The sequence below is a fragment of the Podarcis pityusensis genome (genome assembly GCF_964106645.2).
Source record: "Podarcis pityusensis genome assembly, chromosome: 12".
NCBI lineage: Eukaryota > Metazoa > Chordata > Lepidosauria > Squamata > Lacertidae > Podarcis > Podarcis pityusensis.
Genome location: NC_138037.1, coordinates 53,269,927 through 53,280,571, shown reverse-complemented (window position 1 = coordinate 53,280,571; position 10,645 = coordinate 53,269,927). Strand labels below are relative to the sequence as shown.

The 10,645-nt window shown below is 43.0% G+C and overlaps 1 long non-coding RNA gene across 1 annotated transcript; it reads left to right on the top strand.

Annotated features, from left to right (window-relative positions):
- Window positions 1-2,687: 2,687 nt before the first annotated feature.
- Window positions 2,688-8,088, top strand: LOC308460046. The gene is made up of 2 exons (XR_013978411.1): window positions 2,688-2,889; window positions 6,485-8,088. It is a non-coding gene; the product is annotated as an uncharacterized lncRNA (long non-coding RNA).
- The last annotated feature ends 2,557 nt before the right edge of the window (window positions 8,089-10,645 follow it).

The following is a 10,645-nucleotide window of genomic DNA, read 5'->3' as shown; positions in this document are numbered from 1 at the left end:
AGTTTGACCATGCCTGTTTCACGTCCATTTTTGGATATACACCTCGTCCATTTATTGAGATGACACATGGAAATCTGTTAATCATCGAACTGTGGTATACAAAGTTGGTGTTTTCTGTTTGGAATTTTTTTTTGGGGGGGGGGGAGCTTGTTTTGGTTTTTGCTATAGTACTTTCCACAGTCAAACAGATAAGCTACTGCTTAGTTTGAAAAGTGGCTTGCCTCTTCAGCAATTGGATTATTTTTATTTTGGTCCGAAACAGGAAGCAATACTCTTGCTACACACATCATTATATTGTATGTGCACATGCCCTTTCTTGAGATCTTGGCCATAACCACTGAAGCCAAACAAAATACATGCAAGGAATTTTCAAAATCAACATCTAAGTTGGTTGAAGATCTTCAGACTCATTCACAAGAGGTGTAACATGATGTTGATCAATAAGAACATTGCATCTAGCTTCTAAGTTGTGCCCTTCTCCTCAGCCCTATGTCTTAGCTTATTCTAGGGAAGAGTGGGAGAGATTAGGTGCCTTCTAAACTGATTCAATTTTTATTAAAAATTTAGTTGGGATAAATGTATTAATGTAGGCTTGTAACACTCAAGTAGAGTAAAAATACCCCCGGGGCAGGAATTCTTCAGGAGAAGTGAGACAAAAATTGAATACTTTGAAGAGGGTGAGAATGTTCTTGTGTGTAGAAACCCTTTTTGCAATGTCACACAGCTAAACAGGACTTTTATCAAAGTGTACTGGCGATAAAAGCCTGGGATGGAAGAAGATATAAATGAAAAAACAAAGACTCGGAGAAAGGAGTCCCAGCTAATGAAGAGTAATGTCTTTGTTGATTAATTTTACTTCAGATGTATTTGGGGCTGCAATTAAGAGAGAGGATTTTTACTTCCTGCTAGCCTTTAGCTTCCTATCAGGAGTCTGTTTATTACTGATAAGTTCTCAAAAATTGCTGCAATGGTGGCCAAGACAGGCTGGTGGGGAGGGAGGCGGGAGAGAGTGAGGAGACAGGCAGAGTTGGAAAACAAAAATTCCTCAGAGCTTTCATCCTCACTGGAGCACTTTTGCTTTTCAACTCCAGATGAGGCCTGTGAAAAAGGAGTTCCATTTTATGGCTCTCCAAAGTATCAGAAAACAACAGGGAGTCAGTCTGGTGAGATCTATCCTTCCTTTCTTCCTTTCCTCAAGAACTGATTAAATTGTTTAAAATATACCTTAGTATTTTGTTCAGTTTAAAACAAGTAATTTGTAATGTTACTTGTCTGGATAAAATCTAAATCGTATCAGTTGCCAAGTGTGGAACTGGATGGTGGGGGAGAAGGATTGGTGCATAATAATGATGAAATCTACCACGTTTTCTCATCTAGTGACCCAGAAAGCCAAATATAGCCCACCACCCATGTACAAATGGCCTACCACGGGCTCCTGAGCCCTCTCGTTTTTGCTGACTGCCCAGGACTGCTGAAACAAGGGGTTTTCAAACCACCTGGTAGGTCACTATATCTGGTTCATGGACTAGATGTGTTGTGGGACGCAAGTTAAACTTAAGAACATAAGAAAAGCCCAGGATCAGGCCAAGGGCCCATTCTACCACAATGGAACTACCACCTTGGAAAAGCGTAGCAGCACAACGCTTGCCACACTTGTGTTTCCCAGCAAATGGTAAACAGAGGTAGACTGTTTATTACGGTGGAAGCAGAACATAAGCACAGTGGGTAGCAGCCATCAATGGCCTTTGGTCGAGGTCTCCTTTAAAGCCATCCAAGTTGATGGACATCACTGCATCCCATGGAAGCGAATTCTGTTGTTTAACTATGAGCAATGTGAAGAAGTGCTTTCTTTTGTCTCACCTGACTCTTCCAACATTGAGCTTCATTGAATGTCCCTGAATTGTAGTATTATGAGGCAGGCCTAACCACTTTCCAGACCCTCCAAGTGTCCCTATTTTCCAGGGACAGTCCCAGATTTACAGAAGCCATCCTGGTTTCTGATTTGATCCTGGAATGTCCCACTTTTCCTTAGGAAAATGTTGGGGAAATGTTGGAGGGTATGGAGTTATGCAACCCTGAGCCAAGGAGATAAGTAACTATAAAATATTTAGAAGACATCTGAAGGCAGCCCTGTATAGGGAAGTTTTTTTAATGCTTAATGTTTTATTATATTTTTATGTGTGTTGGAAGCTGCCCAGAGTGGCTGAGGCAACCATTATATTTATGATGATGGAATAGGACATCCCTTGTTTCACTGGAGAAATGTTGGAGGGTATGACTTTTTCCAATAATTAAGTACATCTCTGACCAGTCTCCCCCACCTTACCATTTTTCTACACTAAAAGCCTTTTGTTGTAACCTTTCTTCAATAGAGAGTTGCCCAACCACTGGGTCATGTGACGTCCCCTTTTCTGAACCTTTCCGATCTCTGCAATATCCTCTCTGAGATGAGGCAACCAGAACTGTACACAGCATTCCAAGTGCAGCCGCACCAGAGATTTGTCTGAACTACATCTTAGGGTTCTTGTGAGGGGAAACTGAGAGAATATGTAAGGTGGTTCACCAAAACAAATGGCTACTGAAATGATATTTTGTGACATTCTGTTCACACAGGTCCGTCAAAGTGCATTAATGGGCTTGCTGCAATAACAGAATAGCAAGTTGTTATTATTTACCACACACATACACAGCTCTCCCTCCATTCCACGTTCTCCCCACCAATTCAACCCTGTGGAGTAGGCTGGGCAGAGAGAGAATGACAGGTCCAAATATCTGTGGGATATAAAGCTGTCAGTCAAGTCCAACATTCCAAGAGGACTAACTGCCTCTATGTGGCAGGCAGTTTTGTCAGTTGGTCAGTTGGTCGGTTGCTGCAAGGAGTGTGAACTGGTAACTGCTCGGATGCAGTCTTCTCATGACTCACTACTATCTAGTATATAGTCTATCTGTTATGCAACCTAAGCCTGCAGTAACTCTGTAAACCTGAATGATAGTATAGTTGTTGTTGTTGTTTAGTCGTTTAGTCTTGTCCGACTCTTCGTGATCCCATGGACCAGAGCACGCCAGGCACTCTTGTCTTCCACTGCCTCCCTCAGTTTGGTCAAACTCATGCTGGTAGCTTCGAGAACACTATCCAACCATCTCATCCTCTGTCGTCCCCTTCTCCTTGCGCCCTCCATCTTTCCCAGCAACAGGGTCTTTTTTCTTTATAGCATTGGACTTTCGCTTCCAGGCATATCCGCAACTGAGCGTCCTTTCGGCTTTGGCCCAGCCACTTCATCAGCTCTGAATCTACTTGTACTTGTCCTCCGCTCTTCCTCAGTAGCATGTTGGACGCCTTCCGACCTGAGGGGCTCATCTTCCAGTGTCCTAACTTTTATATGCCTGTTGTCTTTGTCCATGGAGTTTTCTTGGCAGGGATACTGGAGTGGCTTGCCGGTTCCTACTCCAGGTGGATCACGTTTGGTCAAAACTCTCCACTATGACCTGTTCATCTTGGGTGCCCTGCTCGGCATAGTTCATAGCTTCTCTGAGTTATTCAAGCCCCTTCACCACGGCAAGGCAGTGATCCATGAAGGAAGATAGTATGGTAGTTTATGTTAATATGATTCAGATTCATGTGTGTTTTCTTTAAGAGGGACAGAAAGGGATTATCAACCAGGAAGGTATAATTATTGATAGGACTCAAACGAGTTAGCAACCTGCTTGTCACTGCATAAGCTCAAACAGGGGATCGTTTAAACTCTGCTAAATTATATAAACGTTCCCACAATATCATGGCTGAATGAGGATTTGAACCAGAGTCTTCACATCCTACTAAGCTACTAAAACATGCTGACTCTCAGCAGCCATGCCAAGTTTACATGATATATCAAAAATAAGACTTTCAGGGTCACATGCCTTGTGGTCCAGGGTTGCTTGTTTGTGTTCTTTGACCCAGATGCATCACTTTTCAATGCTACAGAGAAGGGGGGTGCTTCCTTTGTCCACCAAGAAGCAGAGCTATCAACAAGTATACCCACCAAGGCAGCTGTACCCTCAGGCTTATAGAGACACCACTGGTTTAGTATCAATAGCAGCTGTCCTCCAGTCTGTAAGAACTGGTAAGGGCCTTCTTGGCCTTGCTCAGATGGGAGAAAGTGGCGAGTGCATTAAGCCAGCCACCTCCTGGGAGCTGTCCACTGTTTCAGATCAGCAGCCTAAGCCCTAAAAGCACCTCGAATGCAGCCATGCCATCACAGTGTTCTGTGATTAGATTGTCAGCCTTCATTCTCACTGCCTGCCAAAGGGATCTAACAGGATAGTATGTCTGAGAGATGTGTGGTCCTAAGCCAACAAGAATACATGGCGTGCTTTTAAATCAATTGAAACAAGCTGGATTAAGGGTGTGGTGAATTGTGGCTAGTGACTGACATCCTCTCATCCAAGGGTATGTTTCTTCAGTAGCTCTGGTTCCCTTTCACTTGCTTCACTTCAGCTGACACCTTCAAGCATTTTCCCTGGTCTGTAGATCCAATCCCTTTCACTTCGTTCTTGATTCAACTTACCTTCGCTGTGGGTAAAACCTCAGCGCCTAGGACTTGCCAATCGCATGGTCGGCGGTTCGAATCCCCGCGGCGGGGTGCGCTTACATCGTTCGGTCCCAGCGCCTGCCAACTTAGCAGTTCGAAAGCACCTCCGGGTGCAAGTAGATAAATAGGTACCGCTCCGGCGGGAAGGTAAACGGCATTCCGTGTGCTGCGCTGGCTCGCCAGATGCAGCTTGTCACGCTGGCCACGTGACCCAGAAGTGTCTGCAGACAGTGCTGGCTCCCGGCCTATAGAGTGAGATGAGCGCACAACCCTAGAGTCTGGCAAGACTGGCCCATATGGGCAGGGGTACCTTTACCTTTACCTTCTTTCAGATATCTGTCTAGTCTACAGGGCACAGAAATCCATGCCTCTGTATACCTGTTATAGGCATGAAGGGGGGGAGAAGTACCATATTTTCCTGTCTATAAGACGCCCCCATGTATAAGACGTCCCCTATTTTGGGGGACTCAGATTTAAGAACATGGCCTTAGCACTATCTGTGTATAAGACACCCCTAATTTTTGACATGGGATGTGGGTGGCGCTGTGGGTAAAACCTCAGCGCCTAGGACTTGCCGATCGCATGGTCGGCGGTTCAAATCCCCGCGGCGGGGTGAGCTCCCATCGTTCGGTCCCAGCTCCTGCCCACCTAGCAGTTCGAAAGCACCCTTAAGTGCAAGTAGATAAATAGGTACCGCTTTATAGCGGGAAGGTAAACGGCGTTTCCGTGTGCTGCTCTGGTGCCGGTTCGCAGGAGCAGCTTCGTCACGCTGGCCACGTGACCCGGAAGTGTCTGCGGACAGCACTGGCTCCCGGCCTCTTAAGTGAGATGGGCGCACAACCCTAGAGTCGGACACGACTGGCCCGTACGGGCAGGGGTACCTTTACCTTTACCTTTTTAATTTTTGACATAATTTATTAGGGAAAAAACCTAGTCTTATACACGGAAAAATACGGTATGTCTAATGTGAAAGTAGTGTTCCGCTAATGCTTTCCAATCATTATGCACAGACCAATAATAATTAACTTCATTTGTCTATTGGAAGCCATTTTTGGAACAATTTTAATTCTCTCTTTGGGCAGGACATTGCTTTATTATTTATTTGCTGCATACATGCCAGGATGGCTGCTAAGTGGTTTGCAAGCATAAAATCAATTATGAAATCCATACATAATTAAAATTATGTGATAAAACCATCAAAACGTTAAAAATGTCCCTATTTAAAATATACAATAAGACAGTTATCCTATATACCAACTGTCAATTAATAACAGCTGTTCCAATGAAGTATCAAATATATTTATATGTCAAATGTCGATGCTGAGCTATGAAATGCTCCTGAAATAGTCACACATCCGGTGAATATTTGCCAGCAAAGTTTTTAGAAGATAATTCTGAGGAATATCACTTGAGGCAAATGTATTTCAGTTCTGCGCTAAATCATCCATCGATTTTGCTCATACCTTCTTCCACTGGAAATTTCAGGCAGATGATAACATGCTCCCTCCTTTTGCTCCCTCCATGCTTGAAAGCATCAGTCTTATGTTCCCATACCATCCATTGTAGGGATGCTAGCCCTTACATCAGTGATAGCCAACAGGCTGCTGTGCACATATTTTGGACTACAGCTATTAAAATGCTATTAAAATGTTTTGGACGTCAGCCATGGGCAATGCTGTCTGGGCACAACATTGGCTAACCCTGTCCTACATGAAGCTTACTAATTTAATGGGAACTGTTTTGAAATGTTTTGATCACAGAAAAATATACCTTGCCCTTGTCTACATCTTTTGCAACTCCCCCCCCCCCCTTTTTTTCTTTTTTTTCTTGGATTATGTTAAAACTCGTTTTACAGCTGCTGGTGAAATCTTTTATGTATGTGCATTCCAATGAGACCCTTATTCGATTTTCAGGATGCAGGCCTGCTATTGATCCATGAAATTAGGACAGGACGAGGACTAAAGATTAGCTGAAAGACAGCAACCTTTGCCCATTCTCAACCACAAATGTATTTCCGCCTCAAAGAGATGGCAAATGTATTCCATGGAAATGAAGGCAGTTATGTCCTTGGTGGAGAAGTGATGACATGGTGGAGAAGAAGACATGGCTGATTTCTGATGTCTCCTCAGCAGTGCTGAAGAAAGGGCTGGTTGACTCACACAGCATGCAACAGATGCTAGTCAATGGATAACAGGAGCCATGGGTCAACCTTGCCACACACAAGCCTTCAAAACGTTGCCTCTCATGTCTTGGTGACAATTTAGCATCACATGGTGGTTCAAGTGTAGTGATCCCAAGGTGAGACATCTACCTACCTGCTGGAGTTGCACCATCTGAAATCTGCACCAGGTTTGCTTTCTCACCGTAAACATCCCTGTGCCCACATGATACCTGGAAGACGGTTGTCTCCATAGATCCAGCCTGAGCTCCTTCTCAATGTAATGGGTACAATTGCTGGATGGTAGAGACATCACATTTATCACATCCATATAGTTAAAGCTATGGTTTTCCCAGTAGTGATGTATGGAAGTGAAAGCTGGACCATAAAGAAGGCTGATTGCCGAAGAATTGATGCTTTTGAATTATGGTGCTGGAGGAGACTCTTGAGAGTCCCATGGACTGCAAGAAGATCAAACCTATCCATTCTGAAGGAAATCAGCCCTGAGTGCTCACTGGAAGGACAGATCCTGAAGCCAAGGCTCCAATACCACATGAGAAGAGAAGATTCCCTGGAAAAGACTCTGATGTTGGGAAAGGGCACAAGGAGAAGGGGACAACAGAGGATGAGATGGTTGGACAGTGTTCTCAAAGGAGTGCCTGGCGTGCTCTGGTCCATGGGGTCACGAAGTGTCGGACACGAAGAGTCGGACACGACAACGACTAAACAACAACAACAAGAGACATCACATTTCCTCCCAATAACTCCATGTTGCAGTGGGAATGCTGAGGAAACGTCACTTCCCAAAAATGGGTAGATGCACTAGCTGGAATAAGGATGGGAAGCCTGTGGCCCTCCAGAAGTCATAGAATCATAGTGGTAGATTTGGAAGGGACACCAAGGGCTATCTAGTCCAATCTCCTTCAATGCAGGAATTTCAAAATCCCATAAACAATGTGGAGGAAGGAGAACTTCGTTCTGAAAGCAAGTTGCATTAGTGGCAATACAAGTTGGGTTCAAAGATAATTTGGGGTGGGAATCACTGCTGTTTATACATAACAGGGCATCAAATCCCATTTCTGTAGAATTCCTCTTCCAGTTCATTCTGGAATCGATAGTTTGGCTATTTTATATCATAGAGACAACCGCAGATGGCACAAAAGTGTTTTAATTCTTGGGGAAAAAATTAAGAATACTTTAAAAACTACAGTATAAAAGGAAACCTCTTGGCAGAATTAGACTGAACTTTGCACAGTATAAATATACGGTAGTTTGTAGGGAAGTTAACAGAAACTATATATGAAATATGTAACTGTGTGGTACAAGTCAATCAACAGATAAAGTACAGTGAGACTGATTGGAAGTCATTTTTAATTTCTTTTTTATAAGTTCTATAATTGTTCACACCACTGGGAGTATAAATGATGTCAGTTGTAATAATTGTGTTGTCTCATATATTGTTATTGCTTGTTTGTTAATTTATTGTTTATCTATTCGATTGTATGTTTGTTGGTTGGTTTCTTTGCTTTCCTTGCATAAATGTCTCTATTTTAAAACAATAAAGATATACATTAAAAAAAAGTGTTTTAATTCTATTGCTGTTTTTCTTTCCGCGAAGGAACTCCCAAATATGCACTAGCTAAGTGGATTGAACTTCTCTGTCTCCCTCTCCTTCTCTGTCTCTCAGTCTGTTCCTTGTCAATTCACATCAGTTTAAGGTCAAGAAAGCTAATAGGGAACAAGGCGCTACAAGATTTGAACTCAACCTTGCTTTCCTTAGGAACATAACTGACAATTAGCACAGGGATCAGCATCAAAAAAGAGCAACCCAGCATGAAGCCTGTCTAATTAGTCATATGAACGGAGGGCTTCCCCTCCACTTCCTCAAGGAGCACATGCCTGTCAGATCTTATATGGCAAAAGCCGCTCTCTCTCCAACACAAGGCTGAAAGGCGGTTGAGAACAGGTAACACCAGCTGAAGAACTTAATTAAATCCTTGCCTAAGACAGAAATATTTCATGGGTGCCTATAGGGGCTTCTGGTGCAGTTCATCATAAACGTTTGGCCAGTGATAGAGAGTAGGGGGAATGTGACTCCTCACTATGAAAAAGGACCACCTCCATCCCCAGCTTTCACCAGATCTCCTCCAAGATCTTCTTTTCCTACGTTGACAGACAAGTATCAACCCGTGCCAGATCTCATAATGTGTGGTATGAAAAGCTGCCTATTTCTCATCGTCATTTTTCAAATATTATATCTTCCTACCCCAACCCTCTGGGTGCCCGTGAACCACAAGAAGAGTAACTAACTCTCAAGCCTATTCTTCATCCTTGATTTTGACTGTCGTGTTTTACAAAGGAGCGTTCAGTTGTTCTGGCTGAAGGCCTGCTTGAAACAACTGCACTCAAAAGGCAAAGATCAAGTGAGTGGGTTGGTATGCCCAACGGAGGACCTTATGGTCCATAAATGGCAACACCCTAGAGGTCCCGGGCCCTAAGGAAGTCAGATTAGCCTCAACCAGAGCCAGGGCCTTCTCAACACTGGCTCCAGCCTGGTGGAACGCTCTGTCTCATGAGACCCGGGCCCTGCAGGATCTGATTTCTTTCGGCAGGGCCTGTAAGACAGAGTTGTTCCACCTGGCCTTTGGCTTGGAATCAACTTGATCCCCTCCCCCTCTTTCTTTTTTCCTTTTTCCTTCTGTGATGGAACTCCTACTTGGGGACTTCCCTGGCTTTTTTCTGGCCCACGTAGGACCAGTCTGGATAGTTAGCGTTGGTGAAGACATGACGTTTTCATCCACAAAAAAGGTTTTTGAGTTTCTGCTGAAATGAGGCTGCATTTTAATGTTGTATTTTAATCTTGTTTTTTAAGTTGTATTTCAGTCAATTGTTTTATATCTGGTGTTAGCCACCCTGAGCCAGGTCTTGGCTGGGGAGGGCGGGGTATAAATAAAAATTATTATTATTATCATTATTATTATTAGTTGCCATTTGCTTCAGTGCCTTGATGTAACTCATTTAGGATTCCTAAATGTGTTTCCTCATCGTCTCAACACAGGAGCAGGGAACTTTTCGTTGTTGCTGAACTACAATTTCAATGACTAAGGATGATGGAGGACCAAGGTTCCACATGCCCACCATAACTCATAATTCTGCTGACTGCATGTATACCTTGCCATTTTGCAGAACACGGGGTAAATGGTATAGCATATGTGAAATAATATTACCCACAAAACAATTCAATGAGTTGAAAGGAAGTGACTCACCCAAGACAACCTGGGGAATTCCTTGACTGAGCCGGAACTTGCACCTAGGCCTCCCTGATCCAACTCCTTGATTTCTTCAGTTTTCTGCCTAAACTAGTAGGATTTGTGATGCTGTTGCATCCTATGTAGAACTAAAGGGCCTCTGATACTATATTTGACACCAGCCTTTCTTTAGCCATATCACTTGGATTGCATTGTGCATTGCCCTGGTATGATGCACTGTGCTTATAAGAAGGTTGTTAAAAAAAAAAGTAATAATAATAATTAAGTTTTTACATCAAGTTTAAGGTACATAAAAGTAAAACAAGCATAACAATACTAATAACAAATTGTTAGATCACCCTTCTCTTGGAGGTTGAACCCACTTCTACTTTAAAGTAGCTTGACACTAGAAAAAAATAGGACAGAACTTTGAGAATTTTTAAGTTAAAACGATGCTGAGGATCATATGACTGCTATAACTTGGGAGACACACTAGGCTTGAGAGGATGTTTTATGAGTGAGCAAAGTAGAATTAGAAAGGAAACAGCCCCTTCAAAGGAAATTAAAGTTCTACAGCAAAAGCATTTTTTTAAAATGGTATCAAGAGGTCTTATTATCTTTTACTTTAAAAGCGCACTAAAATCTCCTCTTTAGATAATGCAAAACTT